Source organism: Aegilops tauschii, chromosome 1 (genome assembly GCF_002575655.3).
Source record: "Aegilops tauschii subsp. strangulata cultivar AL8/78 chromosome 1, Aet v6.0, whole genome shotgun sequence".
In the NCBI taxonomy this organism is placed as follows: domain Eukaryota; kingdom Viridiplantae; phylum Streptophyta; class Magnoliopsida; order Poales; family Poaceae; genus Aegilops; species Aegilops tauschii.
The window spans coordinates 224,315,396-224,327,018 of NC_053035.3; the positions used below are offsets into that span (position 1 = coordinate 224,315,396).

The 11,623-nt window shown below is 46.0% G+C and overlaps 1 long non-coding RNA gene across 1 annotated transcript; it reads left to right on the forward strand.

Annotated features, from left to right (window-relative positions):
- The first annotated feature begins 1,755 nt into the window (after positions 1–1,755).
- On the forward strand, positions 1,756–3,131 carry LOC120975513 (uncharacterized). Its single transcript, XR_005771237.2, has 2 exons — positions 1,756–2,526; positions 2,679–3,131. It is a non-coding gene; the product is annotated as an uncharacterized lncRNA (long non-coding RNA).
- The last annotated feature ends 8,492 nt before the right edge of the window (positions 3,132–11,623 follow it).

Sequence of the window (11,623 nt, forward strand, 5' to 3'; positions counted from 1 at the left end):
TACTTGTTCATCCTCAGCCCACGAGGCAATCCACCACACCACACTGGAGTAGGGTATTACACCACAACGGTGGCCCGAACCGGTATAAACCCTCGTGTCTCTTGTTCTTTGGGTTCGTTGAGCTAGGCCTTGTGATCGTTGTGCAAGCGAGCTAGGGAGAGAGAGAGTTCTTCATGCGCACCCCTGTGTTCGAACCTCAACGGTTTGTCGGAACCCAGAATCCGACACTGCAGCTCTATCTCGTTCCAGATTACTTGATCCCTCACCATCTGCTGAAGACCTAGGGTTGTCGGAATCAGATGAAGGGAGATCGCCTAAAGCATGAGTGATGTCGCTGGTACTCGGCATCTACAGAGAACACATGCGAAACTCAGGAAAGGAGGATAAGCATAAAGCTAACAACTTGGTATCAAGCTGTCTAAACATGTCATGCAATAATTTATAAAAGGTTTGGCTAATTTGTTAAGTTTGTGTGACTCGGGCGCCCACGATCTGTAAATCGACAGTAACTTATTGGAACAAATACAACTTATATTACTAGTTAGGAAGGTAGATAATGAACATATATATGCTCTCCGTTATTTTATAGCCAATTTGGGAACATACAGAACGAAATAGGAAGAGGGATTGTGAGGAAATATGCCTCACCGCGATGGAGAGCGGTAACTAACAGGTTTCTTAATGCAAACCCTGCAAGATCATAGGAGAGGCGAGGGTTACATGATCGATATGCTCGAGGGTGGCTGGTGAGCAAACGAAGACGGCGAGGCGTGGGCAGCCGCATGTTGGGAACGGAAATGGAGGTAGGGTTGACGCCGAAGAGCTGGCACACGGCCGGGTTGAGCACGCCGGCACCGGAGAGGGTTCTGCTATGGATCTGGGGGAGGGGGAGCTGGCGATGGAGATTGAGTGACTATTGAGTGAAACACGGGCGGGCGATGGAGGGGCGGGGCGTGTTGGCGGCCTAGGTGAAAAGGGTGAAAAATTATCCCCGATCGCCGCGCAGAAAGGCCTATGCAAATGGTTGCCTCTAAGTGCTCGTGTGCACAAACAACACCGTTTCGTTTGAAATGAAGACGTGCTAATTTTGAAATGAAGACATGAGTTCATGTTTCGCCTCTAATTCTTTTCCACGGTACACAACCACCATTATACCACGGGTTTGATTTTCTTGCACATTTCATGTATCGTTTGCTATATTTAAGACATTTTTTGAATTAACGTGCCTTTTGTGCATATAAATAAAATCACAACCGGAACTGCACGTGATGTTGAAAGGGATGAGGATTGCCGTTCAATCTGGGAGCATCCAACGGTGCATACGTATGACCCGTGGGGTTTGGGTTCTGGCCAGTCAGAACGCACGACTCAGATCGCGCGCATAGCAGGGCCATCGTCCACGGTTTGGTAGGCACACAGCTTAGGTGAGTGAACCATGTGCCATTTGAAAACATTTACATGCTAACATCATAATTTTGTTTGAATGAAAACATGAGTTCATCGTTTCGCCTCAAATTTTTTCCACGGTAAGAAATCACCATTGTACCCTAAGCTTCGATTTACTGATGCATTTGAGATCTTGTTTGCTATATTTGAGTCATTTGTTGCATTATATATATATAGGGTGGGTCTATTATGATAACACCCCTTAAGAGTCTATTCTGATAACAGCGAGCTTATTCTGATAACAGTCCTGAACACATGAAAACAAACAGCATCGCCGGCCTCTCCCGTCTCCCGTGCCTAGGCCGATGCAGTTAACCCCCACTACCTCCCTCTTCCTCCCGCACGCTCGTGCCCCACCTCCCCCACCCGCAACCCGCGAGCTCACTCGAGCCGCCGCCCACCTTCTCCGGCGCGGCGAACCCGAGCCGCCCCCACCCTGCCCACCTTCCTCCTCGGCCACCTACCCCGCCACCCGACCAACCTCGAGCGCCGCCGCCTCCCATCCTCCCTGGTCCGGCCAGCGCGCCACCGCCTCCCATCCTCTCTGGTCCGGCTAGCGCGCCGCTGCCCACGCGCCACGGCTGGTGCCGCGCAGCCACCAGAAACCAACCCTTCAAGGCGCGCCCTCCACACCGCCACGCACTGCGGCGTCCAGGCAAAAATGTGCACCGCCGTTGATCCCTTTTGGATCTCGCCCGTGGCGCTCCTTCTTCCCTCAACTCCGCTAAGATCCGGCTATGTACCCTCGACCTGGTCTCCCATCGACAACACCACCGCCGTGCCACGTCGCCACCTCGACTAAGCCATGGTCAAACACTTCAAGATCGGTCCCGTCGGCCATCGCTACACCGGGACGGGATCCCCATCCTCTCCGCTCTCTTCTCCGTTGACGGTGAGCGGGTGAGCACCCCTTTGCCCCCACCTCATCTGCTGGCGAGCACAGCTGGTAGCCGCCACCATAGATCCAACCCCCGTTGTCCCCCTCCGGCTGCTTTCTTCCCCGACGGTGAGCTCACTCTTCAGCAGAAGAAAAATCGCCCACCCTCTACTCCTCGCTGCTCTCCTCTGCATGGCTCAAGGGTAGGCGGCAGCTCCGATCCATCTCAGGCACCGAAGACATTTGCCGTTCCCCTGCAATTTACTGTTTTGTGTTTTTCTGAAGATAAAAATTCAAAGTGCAGATGTGGTCCGCTGATGTTTGCTCTTGAGGTTCAGTTTTTTTATTTTTGCAGGAAGATGGTTTCCGCAATTTGGTGGGATGCCGTGTTGCATTATTTTTGCATTTCCATCGTCATGCAGTTTGGACAGCGAGCCTTCCTCCGTGGCGCGTGCGTGTGTGCAATCCGCGGCGTGTGTGTGCAGTGCAACATGTCTAATCATGCAGTCCGCGACCGCTGTCGTGCAGCTCATACAAGCCCGCAATGAAGTTTCGTGCTTGTGTTCGTGCTGTTCGATGAACACAAGTGCACTGCAGCTCCTGGACAGTGGACTGCGGAAGGTGCGGTGTGGTTGACGCACAGTTGAAGTTTGCCTGGGTTGTCGTTGTAGTACGGCTAGGTGTCGAAAGTTGTTTTTTCGATTTTTCACGTTTTTAGAGACTACAGTTCATTATTAAAAATGTTTTAAAAAGTTCCATCCAGAGCACTCTATTTTAGTAAATGACTTTAAAAGGTATTTGCAGCTCACTTCGATTTCCATAGCAGCTCACTTTGGTTTCACTTGCCTACGGCGAAGTGCAGTTCGTTGCAGCTCACTCCAATGTTAAATTTTAGAGTACACACGGTGGTGGATAAAAAAACAAAAAAAAAACAAAAAACAATGTGGTTCACTCACCTTGTCCTAGCGGTTCACTTGCCTCGTCCTCGAAGTGCGGAAGAATTTCAAAAATTAAAAGGAAAACAAAAAATGTGTGTGGTTCATTTTGAAGTGCGTTAGGTCCTCGGATGTGGTTCACTTTTGAGAGTGTCGATGTTCACTTGCCCCCAACATGAATATGCAAAAAAATAGCGAAACTACAAGATGGTAATGTGGTTCACTTTGATATATATCGCGGCTCACTTGCCCTTGTCTTTGCGGTCCACTCTCGTTCATAAAAGAAAGTTGAAAAAAAGACAACGAAAACAAAAACTCTTATGGGAAAATTTACATGTCACAAAAAAAATCATGGAGTGCACTTGTCATTCTGATGAAGTGAGGTTTTCAGCCTAAATAAGTGTGGTTTTCTGTCTGATGCAGTACATCCCGTTTACAGTAGTCTCGAGGTTCACTTTTCATAGTATTGTGGTTCACCAACGCTCGACATGGAGTGCACTCCACCTCGTTTGGGAAAATTTACCTCCCACAAAAAAGAAATCATGCAGTGCACTTGGTCTGATGAAGTGCGGGTTTTAGTCTAAAGAAGTGCGGTTTGCTACCTCGTTTGGGAAAATTTAAGTCCCACAAAAAAGAAATCATGCAGTGCACTTGTCCGTCTGATGAAGTGCGGGTTTTGGTCTAAAGAAGTGCGGTTTGCTACCTCGTTTGGGAAAATTTACGTCCCACAAAAAAGAAATCATGCAGTGCGGTTTTCTGTCTGATGCTGTACATACCACGATTTTGGGTCGCGAAAAAACAGAGTGTCCGCATTTCGTTAAAATCAAAATTGCTTTTCAACCGTAAGGAATTAGAGAGAGTGTTCTACATGAAAAAGTTGCGCCTCATTGATATCTTTCCAACGGTGTATAATTTGAATCATTTCAACCAGCGGTTTGCAAAAATTTCGTGAAAACGGCCACTGCCTCCCATCGTCAGCCGCACGATTTTCAAAATTAACTAAAAACCGTAAGGAAACTCAAAAATATTCCAACATACGGAAGTTGCGCCTTGTCCGTAGCTTTCCAACGGCGTATCATACTCCTCGTTTCGGCAAATGGTTCAAAAACTGGAGCTAAAACAGTACCGAAAATTGAAAAAAAATCAAATAAACGTAATTCCGTGATTTAGTAAATTTGAAACTGCTCTTAAACCGTAACGAATTAGAAAAAATAATATATATGAAAAAGATGCGCCTCGATGATATCTTTCCAACGACGTATCATTTGCTTTATTCCGATGAGCGGTTTAGAAAAAATCACAAAAATACGGTCGCTGCCACTCGTCGTTCGCCGCACCATTTTTGAAACTGCTCTTTTACCGCGAGGAATCTCGAAAAGTGTTCAACATGGCGAAGTTGCGCCTAATCCATAGCTTTTCAACAGTATATTATATGCCTCGTTCCAATAAATGGTTAAAAAACTAGAGCAAAAACAGTATCGAAAAAACACTGCGTGCAGTTTTTTACGACACGAAGTTCAGTAGTGTGTATTGCAGTGCCCTTGCTACAGAAAGTGCAGTGCACTTGCGTTGAGCGTGCAGTGCAGAAGTGCATAATATATATTTGCGAGTTTTCATTCATTGTCCGAGAAACAGGAACAAATTTCAATCAGTTCGATCAAAAGGTTCGGCCAGACGCGTAGGCTTTGTTGGTATTTGAATTACAGGAAATGCATATAGAGTTCAGAAATAACGAAAATCAGTGTGTCACCGTGGCGTGCTCTCACGATCCCATGGAAATTTTTTGGTAAAGTTTGGCGGAAGTTTTGATGCTCGCACCTTCCAAACTGGAGCATCTCACATGAAGGATCATAGTTCCAAAAGGAGAGGCGGCACTTCGGACTCCAAATCGTCGGTGACTACATCGTTCCGCCTCGAAAAATATTCACGGTAAACAATCATGAGTATTCCCTAGGTTCGATTTTCTGGGCCATTTCCGGTCTCGTCTGCTATATTTAAGTCATTTTTTGCATTTACCTTGCATTTAGTGCATATAAATTCAAAACCTATTACAACTACATGTGGGTGTTAGTTAGCAAAGAAGGTGTACAAAATAATTTGTGTGTCGCTTTGCGAGTTTTCATCCATTGTTTGAGAATCGAAGAGAAGTTTCAAACATTTCGGCCGAGAGGTGCGGCCACCGGCGTAGGCCTAGTTGGTATTTTAATTACAGGAAATTCAGATGGAGTCCGAACATCACCAAAATTGGTGTGTGCCCGTGGCGTGCTCTCATGGCCCCGTGGATAATTTTGGTAAAGTTTGGCACAAGTTTTGATAATCGCTCCTTGAAAACTGGAGCATCTCACCAGAAGGATCATGGTTTCCAAAAGGAGATGTGTCAATTCAAACTCCAGTGGCCGGTGACTTCATCGTTTGGCCTCATAAAAATTTCCATGGTACGCAATCACCATTATACCATGGGTCTGATTTTCTGGCGCATTTCAGGTATCTACTGGTACAGCGAGGTGCTATACAAATGGTTTTTAACCCCTTTCTACGACGGCGTTCTGAACCGTCGCCTAGTGAGTGACTGAGATAGGGGGGTCCTTCCCACACGACCCAGGAACCGTCGGGGATATGCCCTCCTGGCATAGACGCTCGGCAAAATGAGGTCGTGTGCGACCGACGAGTGATCAAATACAATTATACGTACAATAGTGCTAAAAAATACAATTATACAGGCGAAATCGGTTCCAGTTGTAAGTACATCCCACACAGTCAGTCCCTACTAAACTTTTCCATTCGTATGTACATTCCACACACTCAATCCAAGGAATACGTTTTCGTTAGTATGTACATCCCACACAGTTACTCCAAGAAGTACGTTTCCGGTCATAAGTACATCCCACACAGTCAGTCCCTGCTAAACGTTTCCGTTCGTATATACATCCCACACAGTCACTCCAAGGAAAACGTTTTCATTCGCAGGTACATCACACACAATTTTCCCCATTAATCGTTTGTGATAGTGTTGCTACTGCACAAGAAATTAACAATCTTATCGTTTGCTTTATTGAATGCATCACACATGGTGCGTAGAAGAAACTGTGTGGCAAAGGCTGCCCATCACACACACTTTTTATGTGGTAATCGTTTGCGCAAGGTGGCCTAACACAAATAGTTTTCAAGAGGATGCCGTGTGTGATTGATAATTGAGCCAACACAGTTTATTCCTAGAAACTGTGTGCGTGCCTAAGGTCATCGCCCATAGTGTTTTCTCAATAAGCGTTTGCAATAGAAAACTCAATTAGCAGGCTAATTGGCCTTTAGCAGGCTAATTGCCCTATTTATAGTAATTCATTTATTAATCTAATTGACATTTCATATTAAGCACACAATATATTTCATTTCCATATTAAGGAAGCAGGATTTCATAATTGAAATACATCAGAGTACAGCATCATATAGCTTCAGCACTCAGCTACCTCATTACACAACTACACTAGCACCAAGTTTCACATGCAAAATCTACAACCTTTCAAAATTAATGATGATGCCTCCCTGTTGTTCTCCGGGTACACATTCTCTCTGCTTATTGCCGAGATGTGTATCAGGAGAACAACGGGGAGGTGCTTCCGAAATTTTGCGTCGGATCCAGAGCAGAGCATGGGAAAACAAACCCAATCTACACATACTCGGGTGGGATTAGGACCTATCTTTACCTATTAGCGTGTAGGTTGAATGGACGTAATGAAAGTGACAAACTCCATTAACCCAGACACATATGAAGGAGAATTCTTCCAAGAAACACGTCTTTCCAACAACCGTTTCAACAACCGCTCTACTTCACCCCAGAACATTGAAGTAGACAGCGATAGTGAACCCGACTTCACCCCTGAGCCGGAACAAGAAGAGCCTGAACTAGAAGAGGTTACTGCTGCGGATGACCTGTCAATGCTTGAGCGATTACGTAAAGGTGGCCTTCCACATGATGATGCATTTATTAATGATGATGATGAGCACGTCATTACCGATAGTGATGATGATGCATTTATTGATCCCGGAGCATTTATTGAACCCGACGATCCAGATTATTATTAGGTATTCAAATTTTTATGTTGTACTTATTTTGTATAGTTATTTGTATGATTGTATGATTTATATAGTTGGTATGTATAATTTTCTTACTTTGTATGATTATTTCTTATACATAGTGCCATGGTCTTGATGTCCGTCCCCGTCGGCCCTCGCCCGCTTTATGATTCGGATGTGGTAAATTCTCTTTCATAACTATTTGTTGCATTTCACATTTACGACAATTATGGCCATCAAGTTGACATAGAGATATTTTAATCTAGGAGGTATGTGAACTGGAATTTGAAACCGGCCCTCTTGTCGAGAAGTATAATTTAGTTGAAAAAGAAAATGAGTATTTGAAAGAAAAAATTAAAAGAATTGAAGAAGAGAAGATGACATTGGAGTTGTATGTTGCCGATGACGTCGATGATCACAAGATGAAGATGAATGCAATGCGCTTGAAGATGGATGCAATGCGCCTGAAGCTTAAGAAGATTAGAAAATATGCCAATGATAACAAGGCTTGGTATCATTATGCCGTTGGATCAATTGTTACCTTAGTTGCGATTTCATCACATTTGTTCTGATGAGGGTAAGTTTTCTCTAGTGTTTTGCTTTACAAATGGATACTTAGCTTATTTTCCTCCTAAATGGCATAATTACCTAAGTTAGATAAAAAAATGAGCTATACTTAGCTTCTTCAGTTCATTTATGACATACTTAGCATACTTAGGTCAAAAATGGCATGATAATCTTTGTTACCTCCAAAATGATATAGACTTAGCTTATTTTCCTCGAAAATGACATAATAACCTTACTAAGCTCTAAAATGATCTATTTACCTAGCTTAGCTCTAAAATGACCTACACTTAGCATTTTTACCTAGCTTAGCAATAAAATGGCATTTTTACCTACCTTAGTTACAAGAAGAAGAAGATAAAGAAGAGGAGAGGATAAAAAGAAAGAGAAGAAGAAAAAAGCTTCTTCTTCTTCTAACTAGTCTTCTTCTTCTTCTTCTAACTTTCTTCTTTCCCAATTTGCAGATTTGCTTTAGATGAGGAAGCTTGCATTGATGGAGTCTACTCTTCTCTTTATGCTTCCTTCTTGTTGTGATTTTGTAGGATGAACAATGTGAAACTTGCTACCTATATATGTATGTATGGATGAAACCATTGTATGCTTCTTGTTGGATATGTTGGCTAGCTATATATGTTGCATATGGACTTTTGATTTGCTATACATATATGTGTTGGATGATCATATCCATATGGCAGGGATATGATTTGGTATGTATATGTGTTGGTATGCTTGTCGAAAGTATTTTCCTATGTGTGTGTATATATCTGTGAAATTGAATGAATTTAAGAAAAAACAGAAAAACAGGGGCTATACAGGCTCTTTGCCATCTGCGGGCAGACGGCAAAGAGCTTTGCCATCAGCAGTAGACGGCAAATATGCCACGTGTCAGCTATCTGTGCAACCTGGGGCAGTAGTCTGGCCTATTTGGATGCTTTGCCGTCTGCTGGCAGACGGCAAAGAGCATTGCATCTTCGCCGTCAGCCAGCGGACGACAAAGAAATCAAATATGCCAGCCCCCCAAGTGCTGCCATGTGGACCACTATGTCGTCCGCTGGCGGACGGCAAATATGCAAAGGTCTATGCCGTCCGCCAGCCGACGGCAAAGCACGCCGTTAACCCACTAACGGCCTGTAGCTCACATGTTTGCCGTCCAGGTCCTTTGTCGTCTGCTGGTGGACGGCAAAGACCATTTCATCTTTGTTGTCCGCCAGTAGACGGCAAAGATGCCTTTGCTGTAGCTCGTTCAGCCGAACCTATTGCCATCTGCTGGTGGATGGCAAAGGCCTTTGCCGTCCGCTAGGCATGCCTTTGCAGTCCGCCATGGCAGACGGCAAAGTTCCTGATTCATGTAGTGATAGATTTCATTTATAGATTAAGCAGTCATTCTTTATACAAACAGTTCAACTTGACAGCTGAACTGACCAAACTTTTCCCCAATTGTTGCCAACCACATACTGAAATAGCTAGTTCAACTATATATACTAGCTAATTTTAAGTATGTTGTACATTTTCACCACATCTATAGTCAGATGACCTGAACAAAATAACCCCTAAATACTACTACTACGGAGGGGCTTTGTACTACTTCCGGCAGCCTCTCCTCTGCCGAGAGCTCAATAACATCCAGAGGAGGAGGAGGAGCCTACCGACGAGCTGGACAACTACAATACGGTGCCTGCCGCTGTTGCACCTTCAGCGATGCTCACCTCTAATGCCCTCTGCTGGTAGTTCTCCATGTAGATCTCCTGATTCCTCGCCTCTACGGCAGCGTGTGCTGCGGCCACGATGGCGGTAAGGATCTTTGCATGCTCGACGAGGCACTCCTCCTCCTCCCGCAGGAACTTGGTGTAGCGCGCAAGGTCGCTGACGCATGTGCGGGCGTCCACCTCCGCCTCCCGCCTTGGGCGGCGGTGGCGGAGTGGGTGATGACCCTAGCGGTCGACGGTGGGCTGGTGGCCACGGCGGACGACGATGGGGTGGCAGCCACGACCACCACCTCCCGCCTTCGGGCCGCGTCGGCGGAGCGGGTGATGGCCACAATGGCCAGCAGTGGGGTGGCGGCCACGACGACCACCTCCCGCCTTCGGGCCGCGGCGGCGGAGTGGATGATGGCCCTGGCTTTCGACGATGGTGTGGCGGCCACAGCGGCAGATGGTCGAATGGTGGCAAGGGCAGCCGACAACAGCTGTCCACGGGCAGCGGCGGCGGAGCGTGTGGTGGGTGTTCCATGCACACCCAACAGGGATGCCACGCGCACTACACTACGTCGTGGACTGCGCCGCCGCCACGGTGTAGCCTCCCAGCTGGAGCTGTCCTCCGATGATGGCGGAGCGGCTGAGAGACGACGATGGACCGGTGCCATTGGCGATTGTGGGAGAAGCAAACGAGATAAGCTACAGGGAGGGAGTGGAAAATGCGACGCAGGACTCGCCAGCCGTGAGGGTTTATATAGCAGGCCAGTAAGCATTGGGATTTTGGGGGATTTCACCGAGTCGGGCGGGAAGCTTGCGCGGGAACCTGCGAGGTTGCGCGGGAACGGGCTCACCGATGATTCATTGGCGCCACTTCGAGCCACCGTTTGGCCAAAAGAACGCCCCCATGCGCTGCGCAAACTTGCGCTGTAAGCCGTCTGCGGCAGCGGGTGACAAGACGTGCGAGAGGAGGATGAAAGGCCATGTACACATACAGTTAATAAAAAACATTTGCAATTCAATTGCCTACTATACCCCCATCCTGGTTTATAAGTAGGATTTAACTAATAAAATACGAATGCATGTCGCCAATGATTATATTGTTGGATTTGTATTTGAACATAGTTCCAATTATATTTTTTTATAACATGCATTAATATTTTGTTGGTTAAATTTAAGGGCAAAATATGGCACAGAGTATAAAGAGGACTAGTGTGACAGAGGTAGTAGCACACGGCTGCTCTCAACGCAGCGACGCAACTGCCGGCCGGCTTGTAGGTGATCATTCCCTGCGTGTTCAACTGCTCTATGTGTGTGGTTGCTCGCGGTTGAGGCGACCACGGTGTGCTCTGCTCGCGTCAAGGACGTGTACACATGCTACGAGATGTACATGCAGATCGTTGACATGAGGGAGTGTCTTCTTCCTGCCCCAGACGAGGGATCGAGCCACAGAGCAGTGGCGGGAGTGTCACAAGAAGTACATGACTAGACGTTCATTTCTCCTAGTTTAGAATGCATGCAATTATTTATTGAGGTGTGTGCCAATGATCTGTATAGTCACTTAGGTAATTGGATGTTTATTTCAGTTATATATGTGTGTGTGTGTGTGTGTGTGTTATTCTTCCGTAGACAGAGCAAATCACACGGCTTATTAGCAACAATCATATGTGTTATTATTGGTCTTCGCACACATTTCTGATTACGTACCTGTTTGTCGCGTATCACACACATCTTGTTCAGTTGAACCATTTCCATTGTGTTTCCTGATCACAATTAGTTCATCCTAGTGAACTGTATGCCATATATCGTGCACACACCCTCATCTGGCTGCCCATTTTTGTTGTTCTTCATCATTGCAAACAGTTCTTTTGGATTAACTGTTTGCCACTCATCGCACACGGAACTCCAATATGAATCGTGTTTGATGACGCCACCATCGCAAACATTTTGTATCTTTTTTGATGGTTTTATTACATCATCGTTTGGGATTGATGCATCGCACACAGTTTCGTCGAAGGGTCTCTTATTCGACTGTCGTG